Raw genomic sequence first — 14493 nt, 5'->3', positions numbered from 1 at the left:
ATGCTTAACTTACATGCAAAGATAAAGTTGTAAAGCACTTCTACATCAATTTCTAGCCATAATTTTAAAACCCAAGGATTTGGTAGAATTGTAATTAGCTGGCACTGATCTGTTCTTCTCATGATCACCTCCCCTTGAGGTTCAAAAGAAAAAAACATCTGGTTCATCTTTAGTTCCAGAGTGAATTATTGACTAGCAAAATAAGACAGCAAAATATTTTCTTTTAAATGCAGATAATGCAAGATCTGAATTTAAGATGACAGGTGAGTGAAAGTGGAGGTTAACCAAAAGAACATTTTATTTTGTTTTGTTTTGTTTTGTTTTGTTTTTTTTAGACCAAGAAAGATTAACTTTGAGCTGAGAACAGGTTAGAACAATTTAATTGATTCAGGAATTGAAACTTTTGTGGAAACAGAGAGACTTGATACGGCATATGTGAAGCCTTCACACTTGACCTGTTCTTACCACCATGAGGCTAGTTTTCAGATCTCCTACTAACTTGCTCTCCATACCTTACTGTTTTCTGACATGGACTACTGCTACCTTTACCCCATCAGGCATTATCAGAAGGTAACCTTGTGTACCTTTCTTTCCACAAAAATTGGAGACTCTGGAGGTTCAGCTCAGTTTGCCACACTGCTTCCCACATATAAATCTATGGTTACGTTCAACATCATTCCAGTCTTGAAGGAAAGTTTATTAAAGAATATTGTTCACAATTCTAAAAAGCACAACATTGAAGAGCCCTCTATCACCCTACTTCTTCTTTTCCGTCATAGCCAATCACCCTGAAATCTTTCATTTTGTCATCACCTGATACGTTTTCAACAGGCCCCAGGACACTGTGGAAACTGCTATTGCTAAGGATGCCCATAATTTCCACATTGTCATCATCAGTGGACTTTATCATCCTTCTCTTCTTTGTTATTGTATATTGCTGATTATTTCCTTATTCTTAAAACACACCTTTGGGGCTCCAGACCATTGTGTTCTTTACTCTTTTCTTATTCTCTTGCTCATTATTTCAGTTTCTCTTGCTGATACATTTTCTTAACTTGATGTTCCTGGGATTTTATTCTGAGCATTTGTCTTCTTTTAATGTCTTTTTCCCTAAATTATTTAATCTACTTAACTCTTAGTTGGTGACAGTAAAATGTGTTTCTTCAGGCTAACCTGAAGGTTAACTGGGTGATCCACAGATGTGTCATCTTTAACACATTCAAAATGGACCATCTTCATTATATCGCAAACTTTCTCTTTTCCTGTATTTTTGAAGCCCTTATCAGCTCACTTATTGAAGTCCTTTTTCCATACCCTTTAAATATCAAGTTTTATTTTTTTTTTCAACGTTTATTTATTTTTTTGGGGACAGAGAGAGACAGAGCATGAACGGGGGAGGGGCAGAGAGAGAGGGAGACACAGAATCGGAAACAGGCTCCAGGCTCTGAGCCATCAGCCCAGAGCCTGACGCGGGGCTCGAACTCACGGACCGCGAGATCGTGACCTGGCTGAAGTCGGACGCTTAACCGACTGCGCCACCCAGGCGCCCCAAGTTTTATTAATACAACCTCATAATTAACAGTTAAAAGTGTCTTCTCTCCATTCTCAGTACATTACCTGAATTCAGATAATGCATGAAGTAATTATTACCTAGTATTTGTCACCAAAGTAACTGCAATAGCCTTCAAACTAGACTATTCTTTACTTTTGATCTGCTCTAATGTATTCTTACATTGTTGTCATAAGAAGTTTTAGTGGGTCATATTACTTTTTCAGAATTTAAAGGCAGTCAAAATAAAATCCAAATTGTTTATTAAATCCTTTGGGATCTAATGGTGACCTTCATCTCTGTCCTTACTTCTAAATATTTTCCCCTTTACAACATGTATATAAACCATACCCAGCCAAGTTATTTGAGACCATTTTGCTGTGTATTCATTTATCCTTCTGCCTAAAATATTCTTGACATAAAAAAATTTGTCCATGTTGTATTTCAAGATTTAACACATGGGCCTTGTTCTAAGATACTGTGTTCTGGACATGTCCTTTTTATAATTCTTACCATACTTATTTGCAATTATTTGTATCATATTTTTTATGGGCTTCTCTCTATAGCATAAATGTAGACACTTTATATTTTTTCTGCCCTCATGACAAACCCAGTAACTTGTGCTTAATAAATACTCAATAAACATTTGAATGAGTGGATGTGTGAACATTCTAGATATAACCGAATAAGAACAAAATGGGATCACTTCAAAAGAGACCTTGTGTGTATTACATGTGCTGATTTATTTTTGAAGAATTTACATTCAATGAGATCACTTTCTCACTGTGTATGTAAAATATTGAACATATATAAATTTGGTTTCCTCCTAAAATTCATTTGCAAAATTCCAGTCAGAGAATTCACAATTCCTACCTCCAATTGTCTGCATATTTGCCAAAGATACAGAGAAGGGAGGAAAAAAAAAAAAAAAAAAGAGGAAGGAGAAGAAGCAGAAGAGGAAGGAGAAGAAGAAAAAGAAGGCAGAAGGCAGAAGGCAGAAGGCAGAAGGCAGAAGAAGAAGAAGAAGAAGAAGAAGAAGAAATACAACCACGTTCTCTCCATTTAGTGTTTGGCACTATCAAGTGGTTTATCGTCAGAAGCATATTTGATTTTACCAATGATAATTACCAGTGATATTTTTTTTTAAATTATGCTTATATGTAAGCTGACTTTTAAGAAGAACAGTTAATAGAAATATATGCTTAACGTTGTAGTGGTAGAACCACAGAAGTTGAAGTCACTGATTGCCATGTTACTGATAAAGTATTTCAATGGCAGAAAGCAAAAGAGATCTTGTCTCTTAAACTGTATGGGCACTGTAGGTATTTTTTGTAGTTTCAATATTTTGGAATTAAAAAAATTAAAAGTCTTATCAATTTGTGGTGGCAAATACTAAACAAAGAATACCTTAACATTTTTTGTTTTGGATGCTGATCCTTCCCAATGTCATACTTTATAACACAATATTTAGGTTCTTTTTTTCATTGTTCTCAGGATAAGGAGATGATAACTTTTTGGTGACTGTTTGAAAATATACAGTATGAAACTCATAAATAGTTTGTAGTACAGAAAATACAATTCATTTTAATTGGGAGAGTAATTTTCAATCATGTAATAGAAAAAGGAACAAATAAAGACACTTACTGAACTTTGCTAAAGACACTGAGTACAAACATAAACAAAACACATGGCCCTTTATCGTTCTAAACACAGCAGCATCATTTCTGTCTTGGATTAATTTAATAGTTTCCCATAGGATCTCTCTGTTTTCCTTTGCCCATCTTCCAAACCATGTTTCAGACAGACTAATCATTATAAAATACAAATTTTATCGGATTGTCTCCCTGATTAAACTGTTTCATGGATTAATCATTGTTCTTATAATCAAGAGCCAAAAAAATGTTCGTTCTCTTTGTAAGCTATGATGGTCTGGGCCCTGCCTGTTTTTGTGGTCTCATTCCATACTTGTCGTCTTCTTTCTTCCTGTTTAACCACACTTTCCTTCCTATACTTTCTTCCTCTAGAAGACCTTTGCACATGCTGCTCTTTCTGTATGGAATGCTCATAATGAAGTTAAAAAACAATCCAAAGAACAAACACCACTTGGACCAATCATGATAGAATGTTATATAAAGAATGCTTTGTAAAATTTATAGAAATGTTATGCCTTAACAGAGGAATTTAATGCATAAATATAAGTAAGCACAATGTGATCATAAAGTATATTTGAAACTATATGCATGTAGTTTGCAGGTTAAAACAAACAATATGCATGTGCATAAAATTTAATCCAGATTTTATACAGTTTAGTCAATTATACATTTCATATCACCATGCAGATGTCTCCTCTTTATCCACAATGATAAAATTATGAAAATTTATATTCATTTTGTTTTGAGGCATTTCCTATAATTATGTGATACATCAATAGTAGTTAGGTTAAGTGTCAGTGAAAGCTTAGATTACACTCAACATAATTCCACTTAAAATCAAGATTTAATTTGAATACTAAACCTGAAAGCTTTTTAACACCAAATGCTTGCCATTATCAAGTAATATTTCATTTTTAATTTGTCTAAATTTGAAAAGGGCTTTGAAGTGCTTCATGAAATTTTATTTGAAAGCATCAGTGTGGTCATGATTTAGTGTTACTCAAAAATGTGTGTGTGTGTGCGTGTGTGTGTGTGTGTGTCTGTTTGTGGCCTGCCTCAGAAATAATGCATTATCTTGCTTGTGTGCATGTAAATACAAATTATGCTAGAAAACATATTGATCTTTCTAGCTTGACCTGGTAATGAAAATAAATACAATTATTGTAATTTTCATATTTATTATTTATAGCATTGCATCTTATTAATAAAAAGCAATAATGTAAATAATGAGCAACTCCAAAAATAACTGCATAATTTTTTCCCAAGTAGCTTTTAACTCAGGCTATAGTATGCAATATAATTACTTAAAAAAACAGAAAGAGGAAAAGTTTTAACATTGATCAGATTTCATAAGTATGTTTGTATGTCTTATAAAAGTAAATATTAAGCTGTTTTAATCTCGTGTCATCCTTGCTCAGGGGCCATGCTAATCTTCTCTGTTTCGTTCCAATTTTAGTATATGTGCTGCCGAAGCGAGCACATAAGCTGTTTTGATCTCTATTATTTGAAAACAAATTTTTTTTCTTCCCATAATAGTATAGTATAGCGCGGATCTTTTGGAAAAATTTTGATAAGGTAAAGGATAGATTTAGTTTTGTTAGTATGTTTATCACTTAACTTTTTATTGTTTAGGTTTTTTTTTTAACTTAATGGTTAAGTGCATTATAGAAGCAGTATAAAAGATATAAAAGATACTGGAATAAGCAAAACCAATAATAGAACAGACTTACCTAGAACTTTTTCTTGTTTATCGGGTTACAAACTTGAGAGAATTAATTTCTTTTTGAGAGACTGAATACTATACAATTTAAAAAATATTCAGTAATAAGTATTAATATCTTTTTCTAAATATATCTTGATGGGTAGGATAGAGTGAACTTTTCAGTGTCCCTTATGGGAACATTAAGATTATTGCATTAATTTCCTAGGTTGTGCTTTTGTTCAAGTCTTTTTCTCTACAACCTACTGTGCATATCACTGCCATACCAGTCTTCCTAAACCACTGTATTCATCATAGCACTCAACTACATTTTCATTATCTGGCATGTGACTTTATACATAATTTTTTAAATCTCTCTTTTTTTCCCCTAACAATCTCTAAGCTTACAGAAAGTAAAAACCATTTTTCATTTATCAACATGGCCAGTACTATATCTGAAGTTTAGTAAATGTGAGGTAATGGCTTTTAAAGAATTCTCTGCAGCTTGCATAAAATTCTAATGGTTTTCCCCTAACATAAAATTGAGGACAAGCTGTGAGGAGTTCCCTCTTATGTGCCTAAGAGAAAATCAGTCTACATGAATTAGGGGGAGGGAGTGGAAGGTGAAATTTAAAATATGCAAATATATAGACTTTCTAGTTTTAGATGATCACTTATCTAGTAGGCAAAAATTATTCTTTTAAATTGTATACTGTGTGTTCATTTATTAATTCAATAGATGTTAATATATGCAAAGCTCTAAGGTAAATATTTGACAAAGTAAATGTAAAATACAGAAAATTGAATTTTTAAACTTCTAAGCATATAATCTTAGTTATCAAAAGGTGTTGGAAATAATGAAATAGGTAAGTAATTTTACAAAAGCATATGTGAGTAATTGCTTAAGAAATAGAATGAAACCTATAGTATATGATTCCAGAGATCCCCTTCCCAGCGTGTCTCCTGGTGCTGGCCTCTAATTTTACTGAAACACCTTTTGTTTCTCAGCATACCATCCTCTTTTTTATCCCCAGCCATCGTGTATATACTTTTCCTTCCTCTATAATACTTTCTTTAAAACTCTACCCTTTTCTGTCAGATAATCTTATTTTCTTCTTTTTAGACCATTTCTTGTGGTTTCTGTAAGACTTGTTATCTCATGTGACACATTGTGTGAACCTCTAATAGCTTTTGACTCTGTTAATTGTGACAATGATTATAGTTATAACAGTAACTAACATTCATTGAGCTCTATGTTCTGGCCCTGTGCTCAGAACTGTTCAAGCATCATCATGTATAACCATAAAAACCTTTATGAGGCACATCTGACTTTTATATGAGGTAAAAGAGGCTTAGTGAGATTAAGTAATTTGTCAAGGTTCCATAGATGGTAAGTATTAAAGGCCCTAAACTGTCTCAATCTAAAGTCCATTATAATAAACACTACTCCATATTGTCTCCAAAGTTACAGAAATAACAAGGAAGCAGTTCTCTCTCATTGTACTTTTAGCTCCTCAAAGACAGAGACTATGCTATTTCAAGTTTTAAAACAAAACTACCTTGTTCAGCGCCCTTCATAAACTAGATGATCAATCAATATTGGGGATACATGCTAGAGGGATCACTACACGGTGAACTTGAAGGATGGAGGGACTGAAGAAGGTCTTATAGGGAAGATGAGAGTAAATTGAGTATTGAAATATGTGCATGGAGAAGGAAGGAACTAAACCCAGCAGATTATCTGGGATGGTAATAATAAATTGGGGGCAAATTTTTAGAATCCTTGAGAAAAATTTCCCATTACAAAGAGGAACAGGCAGGGGCGCCTGGGTGGCGCAGTCGGTTAAGCGTCCGACTTCAGCCAGGTCACGATCTCGCGGTCCGTGAGTTCGAGCCCCGCGTCGGTATCTGGGCTGATGGCTCAGAGCCTGGAGCCTGTTTCCGATTCTGTGTCTCCCTCTCTCTCTGCCCCTCCCCCGTTCATGCTCTGTCTCTCTCTGTCCCAAAAATAAATAAACGTTGAAAAAAAAAAAAAAAAAAAAAAAAAGAGGAACAGGCAAGTATGATTTTGATCATGACTATTATGTGACATTGTTCTAAAGCTATGTGCCAATGTAATTAGATAATACAAAGAAGTAAAAGTTTCAAAGGAAAAGGTAAAATTATTATTTGCTAATGATAAAGTTGTTTACATAGAAAACTGAAGATATATATTTGGAAAACAAAATTAACAACAAGAGAATTCAGTTTATATAGCAATATAAAATATTAATATGAAGAAATAATTTAATTGCCTAATCTTATATTCCAATAAAAATTATTTGGAAGGTATAGTGGAAGTAAATATTCCATTTAAAATAGCAACAAGGATAATAAAATACTTAAATTGTAGATGAAGTATACAAGATGATTTCAAATAAATTTTTGCAAACTTTGTGCTATGCAAAAAAAAAAAATTGGGGGACACCTGGGTGGCTCAGTTGGTTAAGTGACTGACTCTTGATTTTGGCTCAGGTCATGATCTCAGGGGTCATGATCTCCTGCCCCGTGTTGGGCTCCACGCTTACAGAAGTTAAAAATTGAGACTGTTTGGGATTTTGTCTCTCCCTCACTCTCGGCCCCTTCCCTGCTCATGGATACGTGCACTCTCTCTCCTCAAAATAAATAAATAAACTTTAAAGAAAATCTTCGAGAAATGGAATAGTAGTCTGTAGTCCTGAATAAGAAGAATCAGTTTTATAAATGTTGTTTTCTCAAGTTAACATATAAATTCACTAAATTTTAATAAATATCAATAGATTTTAAAAAGCATTATAATAGATGATATGTAGCACTTAGGAAAAAATGAAGAAATAAGGTAAGTTGGGTAACTTTTGTAAAAAGAAAGAATCAGGTGATTAGTCTATCAGATATTAAAACATATAAAGCTATATTAATTAAAAGGGATGCTACTATAACTGAATAAAATATATTGTAGAGCTACAGAAGTAAAACTTCACTACTAGTGCAAGTACTCATGTGTAGAACAAAATAAAAAGTAAAAGATCCACATATAGAAATTCAATATATAATAAAGGTTAACTCTGGAGGAAAAAAATGGGTTGTTTAGAGAAAGAGTAGGAATGAAACAATTTTTCTGTCTTTAAATACATATATGTGTACACCTATATATCCATATACATATATCCTTTTGCACATTCTGAGTTTTTTACCTTTGTGTGAGAAATAATGCATAGAAACTACTTAGTTGTAATACATGAAAATGTTACCAATGTGTATCCTTGTGACCGATCTGGTTGATGGATAGTTTTAATTTATACTTTGTGCTTTTTTTGTCTTTTTCAATAGAAAGAGTTCATTTTTTTATTCTTGAAGAATAGTTTCAAAAGATCTTGTCTCCCAAATATCTTAGATAGTAAGCAGTGACTCATATTTCTAAATCTAGTTTAATTACATAGTATGGGGATAATAGTCAGCATGATTTAGTGAAAGGACTATTGAATCAGTTTCTTCATCTGTAAAGTGAGGTAATAATGTATACCTTGAGAACGAAGGAAAACAATATTGGTAAGGCACTTAAAGCGTACAATTTTGGACATCTATGCATTTCTTTAATAATGTTTAATTTCTGTTTAGTTTACCATTCCCACAGAGCTGTTTTTGATCCTTAACTCACCCATCTGTGATTTTTCAACAGTTACTGATAGTCGACAATATGCAGACCTATTCTAGGAACTGAGGAAATACTAACTGTCAGCACACATCCTGGTAGGTGATACCAGGGAGGGTGTTGAGAAAGTAAAGATGGGGCACATAGAAGAGGATGCCTGATTTAGTTATGGGGAGTCAGGAGATACTTCACTGAGGAGTGGACAGCTGAAGCTGCATCGTAAAGCTTGAGTCAACGTTAAAGAAAATGAGGAACGGAGCTTGCATGAATCTGAGATTTCAAGTAGCACATTAGCTGGAGTGATACATGCATACAGAAATGTGGTGAGAACTGAGGATTTAAAATTAGAGGACAACACATACTCTTGTATCTCATGATTGAGCTTACATGCTAAAGGCTTGTGGCTCAGTCCATTAAGCTTCCGACTCCTGATTGTTGCTTAGGTCATGGCCTTAAGGATCATGAGATTGAACCCCACATTGGGCTCTGTGGTGACAGTGTGGAGCCTGCTTGAGATTCTCTCTCTCTCTGCCCCTCCCTTGCTTGTGCTCTCTCTCAAAATAAATAAATAAACTTAAAAAAATTCTGAAAGACATTTAAAAACAAACTAAACTACATGTTAGATTTGAACATTAAAAGTCATTCAAAGAGTTGGTCATTTTGGACAAGATGAGGTGGACCCATTTCTCTCTGCTCCCCCATGCTAAGTACCATTATAAACCCTGGAAATCATGTAGGAGGCAACAACAGGAAAATTCTGAAAGATAAAAAGGAGAAAGAAAATTGATTTGAAATCCCAGTACTAGAGGGACAGCATAGAGCATGGCATCTTACACCCCCTCACCCAGCAGAAAGATGTGATCCAGACCTGAATTGTCCTTGATTCCAAGCTAGCAACAGAAAGAAACCCAGGTAGGTGCATGCCTGCTTTGGATCAAATAGGAATCCCTCTGAAAACATATGGCAAGCTCTGCACCAACTGCAGGGAAGCACTGTTTTCTGTAGCACTTGAGACTCTCCTAATAGATGGGTGCAGGGAAGCCAGATGGCACCCACCAGAAGGACTCCACCACATCAAGTAGCCCAACTCTGGAAGCTTCTCTGCCCCCTCAGATTTAAGACTTCCTTCTCCCACTAGGAGATACTGGGACAGCAGGTGTTACCAGCAAGAGACCCCATCAAAATAATTGTCTCCATGGGCCAAAGACCTCCCGTCCCCATTCAGACATGTTATGAATACCTCAGGCACCTTTATCAGGGGTTCTGAGAATCACTTTTTGCCCTAAACAGTCAGGGACCTTTTGCTACAAGCGTGTGACTAAGGAAGCCTCTTCATGCCTGCTGGCCTGAAGTATGTCACCAACAAGAGGCACCCAGTGACTGGGCCTGGGAAGCATTGTTTGCCTTCTCAGGTACCAACAACAAAGATCAGCACCAAATAAACCAAGAAGACAAAAAGAACACTCTTAAGACTCAGAAAATTAAAGTTTCACTTGTACTACAACCCCAAACACAGGCAAGGGCCTGCATGGTAAACCTAGAGAGGGCAAATTCCTGCTGAAGTAAAAGATCTGTACAGATCACAGAGGCCTATGGGCATGTAACACAAAATATAAAACTAGAAATCAAAAAAAAAAAAAAAAAACCTTTATTCACTTTTTGAAGGACAGAGTGCAAGCTGGGGTGGGGCAGAGAGAGAGGGAGACACAGAATTCAAAGCAGGCTCCAGGCTCTGAGTTGTCAGCACAGATTCCGACACGGGGTTTGCGCTCAGGAACGGTGAGATCATGACCTGAGCCAAAGTAGTATGCTTAACTGACTGAGCCACCCAGATGCCCAAACCTAGAAATTTATATGTATATTTTTTTCAATGTTTATTTTTGAGAGACAGAGACAGAGCATGAGTGGGGGAGGGGCTGAGAGAATAGGACACAGAATCTGAAGCAGGCTCTAGGCTCTGAGATGTCAGCACAGAGCCCAACGTGGGGCTAGAACCCATGAACTGTGAGATCATGACCTGAAGTGACGTTGGACGCTTAACTGACTAAGCCACCAGGTGCCCCGCCGAAATTTTTATATTTAAAAAAATGGGCCAAAACCTGAACAGACACTGCTTCAAATAAAATTTACAATGGCATGCAAGCACATCATCTTCATCATCAAAACATCAGGGAAATACCAGCATAAATCTGTTAGGTTAGTCAAAATCCACAACACTGACAGCATTAAATGTGGATAAGATGTGGAGCAGCAGGGGGTCTCATTTATTGTTGGTGTAATACAAAATGGGAAACCACTTTGGCAGATATTTTTGCAGCTTTTTTTTAGAAAAGTAAACATACTCTTACCAAAAGATCCAGCGTTCATGCTCTTAGGTATTTATTCAAAGGAATTGAAAACATGTCCACATAAAAACCTGTGCATAGATGTTTAAGTAGCATTATTCATAATTGCCAAAACTTGAAAGTGGACAATAAGTCTTTAAGTAGGGAATGAATGAACACATTGTGGTACATCCAGACCATGGACTATTATATTCAATGCTAAAAAGAAATGAGCTATCAAGCCATGAAAAGACATGAAGGAAACTTAAATTTATACTTCTAAGTGAAAGGCAAATCTGAAAGGGCTACATAACTGTGATTCCAACTATATGATATTCTAGAAAAGACAAAACTATGGAGACAGTAAAAAGATCAATGGTTGCCAGGGGTTGGTTGGAGAGGGGGATGAGTAGACAAGGCCCCAGGTATATTTAGAGGAGTAGTAACATTACTATGTATGATACTATATGATGGATTCATTATACATTTGTCAAAACCCATAACATGTACTGCAGCAACACCAAACCCTAACGTAAGGTATGGACTTTGAGTGGTAACGATGTGTCCATGTAGGTTCAGCAGTTGCAATAAGGGTACTGCTTTCATAGGGGAAATTGATAATTGGGAAGGCTGCATGTGTAGTGGTTGGCAGGATATGGGAAATATCTATCTTCCTCTCAATTTTACTGTGAACTTAAATCTGCTTTAAAAATGAAGCCTAAAAATGTAACAATGGACATAAAAGTATCAATAGATTAATAGTTAATTTGCTAAAAGTCTCAGCTTTTTGCCATTTGCTTATTTAAGGCTTTGACATTTTTTTATTGTAAAGAAAATATAATTCAACAAATGTGGAAAGTATATACATATAAGATAAAAAGGATAGATGAAGGTAGGACATTAACATGAATAAAAATTATTTTATGGGGAAATCAGGGCAATGAGTTTCAAATTACAGTTGTTAATTGAAAAAAAATTCACCATTGTTGGATTTAATAACAGAATATACCACTCTAGTATGTATTTTGGATGTATATAGAAAATCAGAAATTTAGTATATAGTTTAACGGGACTTGGGTAGAAGTCCTCTTCAGTTATTTACTGAAAGATAATATTTCAGATGTATCGCAGTACATTCTATTGATCATAATGATTACAGAAAATAATTTTAGCAGGTAAATTTTCAGAGCCAATGTTTCTTAGTGATTTTCTTGCCTACTTTGCATTTCTGAATGACTTTAGTCATATACCAACTTATCTTTTATATCTCTTCAAATTCATATCCAATTAAAAGTATTAATGCCTTCCATTTGACAGTTCTTGTGTTGGGCATTTTTATAGACTCCTTCCCATCCTTTTAAATACTATAACAACCAGGTGGTAACAGTTTCCAGAATTTTTCAAATAAAATTTAGATCACTTCGGATCTTCTTCATAGTTCATTTTGTTGTTGCTCTTGCTTAATCTGTTTCTATAGATTTCTCTCTAAATATAAAGCATCTTCCCGCCTCAAGCAGCCTATATTACTTTCCTTGGTTTCACCATTTCATTCTTTCTGGTCAATCTCATTACCCTCTGGTAAAAGAAGAATACTGAGCCTCAAAAAATGATTTTTCAAGATTACACACCCAATTAAGGAACATATAGCCTGAATACTTTGGGACAAGAACCTATTTTCTAACTATTAAGCTGTGTCTATTAAATAAACAAATACTCTTTAAAAAGAATCCATATCCCATAAATGGTTTCTTTGGCACAGTGGAACACATCATTCCCATTTATTAAATAGATGCATTTCCTTGAAAGAGGAAGGTGATGATGAATTATAGAGAAAGAGACCAGCAGGTAATGTTCTACTTTAACTTTATTTATTTTGTTACCATATAGCTGGCACAGATTTTTAACTTATTTTGTATTAAATCTCCTACTTTACATGCAATTGATAATAATTTTTTATTTAATTCTCATTCCTATAAGTAAGGGATATTAATATCTACATGGTAATCATTATATATAATGAAATATAAGTTATTTTTCCTATTTTCAGATGCAGAAATCCAGGTTTCAGAGAAGACAAATAATTTGTTGAATTTCTCACACACTTTACTAAGTGGGGAAGCTGATATAGGGAGGTATACTGTTAGGACTATAAATTCTGCCTTTTTCCCACTACTCCATGATAGAGTAGTAGAAAATATGCTCAGATATTCTTTTTACCCTGTAATTATGCATTTTGCAACATTATTGAAAGAAAATAGTTCTTAGCATCTCTGTGCAGTGCTGGTTTAATGGCACTTGTAGAATTTACTAACTTCTGTACTTGTTGAACCAACTGGAAAGAAAATAGCTATTGTGAATTATTTTATTTTTATTTTTTATTGTGAATTATTTTTAAATATAAATTATCCCCTTATACAGAGATTATTTTCATGTTAGAGATAGTCAAATGTAAATTCGGCTGTTTGGTAAACATTGGTGACAAGTCCATTGTTTATTATTTTTATTCTTTTTTTTTTAATATTTTAAGTATATGACTTTGGAACATTAAGTTACAATGTCTGAGCTTCCATTTCTTTGTCTACAAAATGAGAATGATAATACCAACCTCATGGATCTGAAGTCAGGACTGAATGAGATAACAAATTTAAAACACATAGGGAACAAAGCTGTCATCATCAAGACAGCATGGTATTGGCACAAAAACAGACACATAGACCAATGGAATAGAATAGAAACCCCAGAACTAGACCCACAAATGTATGGCCAACTCATCTTTGACAAAGCAGGAAAGAACATCCAATGGAAAAAAGACAGCCTCTTTAACAAACGGTGCTGGGAGAACTGGACAGCAACATGCAGAAGGTTGAAACTAGACCACTTTCTCACACCATTCACAAAAATAAACTCAAAATGGATAAAGGACCTGAATGTGAGACAGGAAACCATCAAAACCTTAGAGGAGAAAGCAGGAAAAGACCTCTCTGACCTCAGCCGTAGCAATCTCTTACTCGACACATCCCCAAAGGCAAGGGAATTAAAAGCAAAAGTGAATTACTGGGACCTTATGAAGATAAAAAGCTTGTGCACAGCAAAGGAAACAACCAACAAAACTAAAAGGCAACCAACGGAATGGGAAAAGATATTTGCAAATGACATATCGGACAAAGGGCTAGTATCCAAAATCTATAAAGAGCTCACCAAACTCCACACCCGAAAAACAAATAACCCAGTGAAGAAATGGGCAGAAAACATGAATAGACACTTCTCTAAAGAAGACATCCGGATGGCCAACAGGCACATGAAAAGATGTTCAGCGTCGCTCCTCATCAGGGAAATACAAATCAAAACCACACTCAGATATCACCTCACGCCAGTCAGAGTGGCCAAAATGAACAAATCAGGAGACTCTAGATGCTGGCGAGGATGTGGAGAAACGGGAACCCTCTTGCACTGTTGGTGGGAATGCAAATTGGTGCAGGTGCTCTGGAAAGCAGTGTGGAGGTTCCTCAGAAAATTAAAAATAGACCTACCCTATGACCCAGCAATAGCACTGCTAGGAATTTATCCAAGGGATACAGGAGTTCTGATGCATAGGGGCA

The 14493-nt window shown here is 35.1% G+C and overlaps 1 protein-coding gene and 1 non-coding gene across 5 annotated transcripts in view; one reads left to right on the top strand and one right to left on the bottom strand.

Moving 5' to 3' along the window:
- CCSER1 (coiled-coil serine rich protein 1) overlaps positions 1–14493 on the top strand; it is a 1315617-nt gene that overhangs the window by 180433 nt on the left and 1120691 nt on the right. The gene's annotated exons all lie outside the window — the stretch shown is intronic.
- LOC123596538 lies at positions 4575–4681 on the bottom strand. Its single transcript, XR_006711714.1, has one exon. It is a non-coding gene; the product is annotated as a U6 spliceosomal RNA (small nuclear RNA).

Source organism: Leopardus geoffroyi, chromosome B1, assembly GCF_018350155.1.
Source record: "Leopardus geoffroyi isolate Oge1 chromosome B1, O.geoffroyi_Oge1_pat1.0, whole genome shotgun sequence".
In the NCBI taxonomy this organism is placed as follows: domain Eukaryota; kingdom Metazoa; phylum Chordata; class Mammalia; order Carnivora; family Felidae; genus Leopardus; species Leopardus geoffroyi.
The sequence above is the reverse complement of the archived record's forward strand: the minus strand, read 5'-3'. Positions and strand labels throughout refer to the sequence as shown.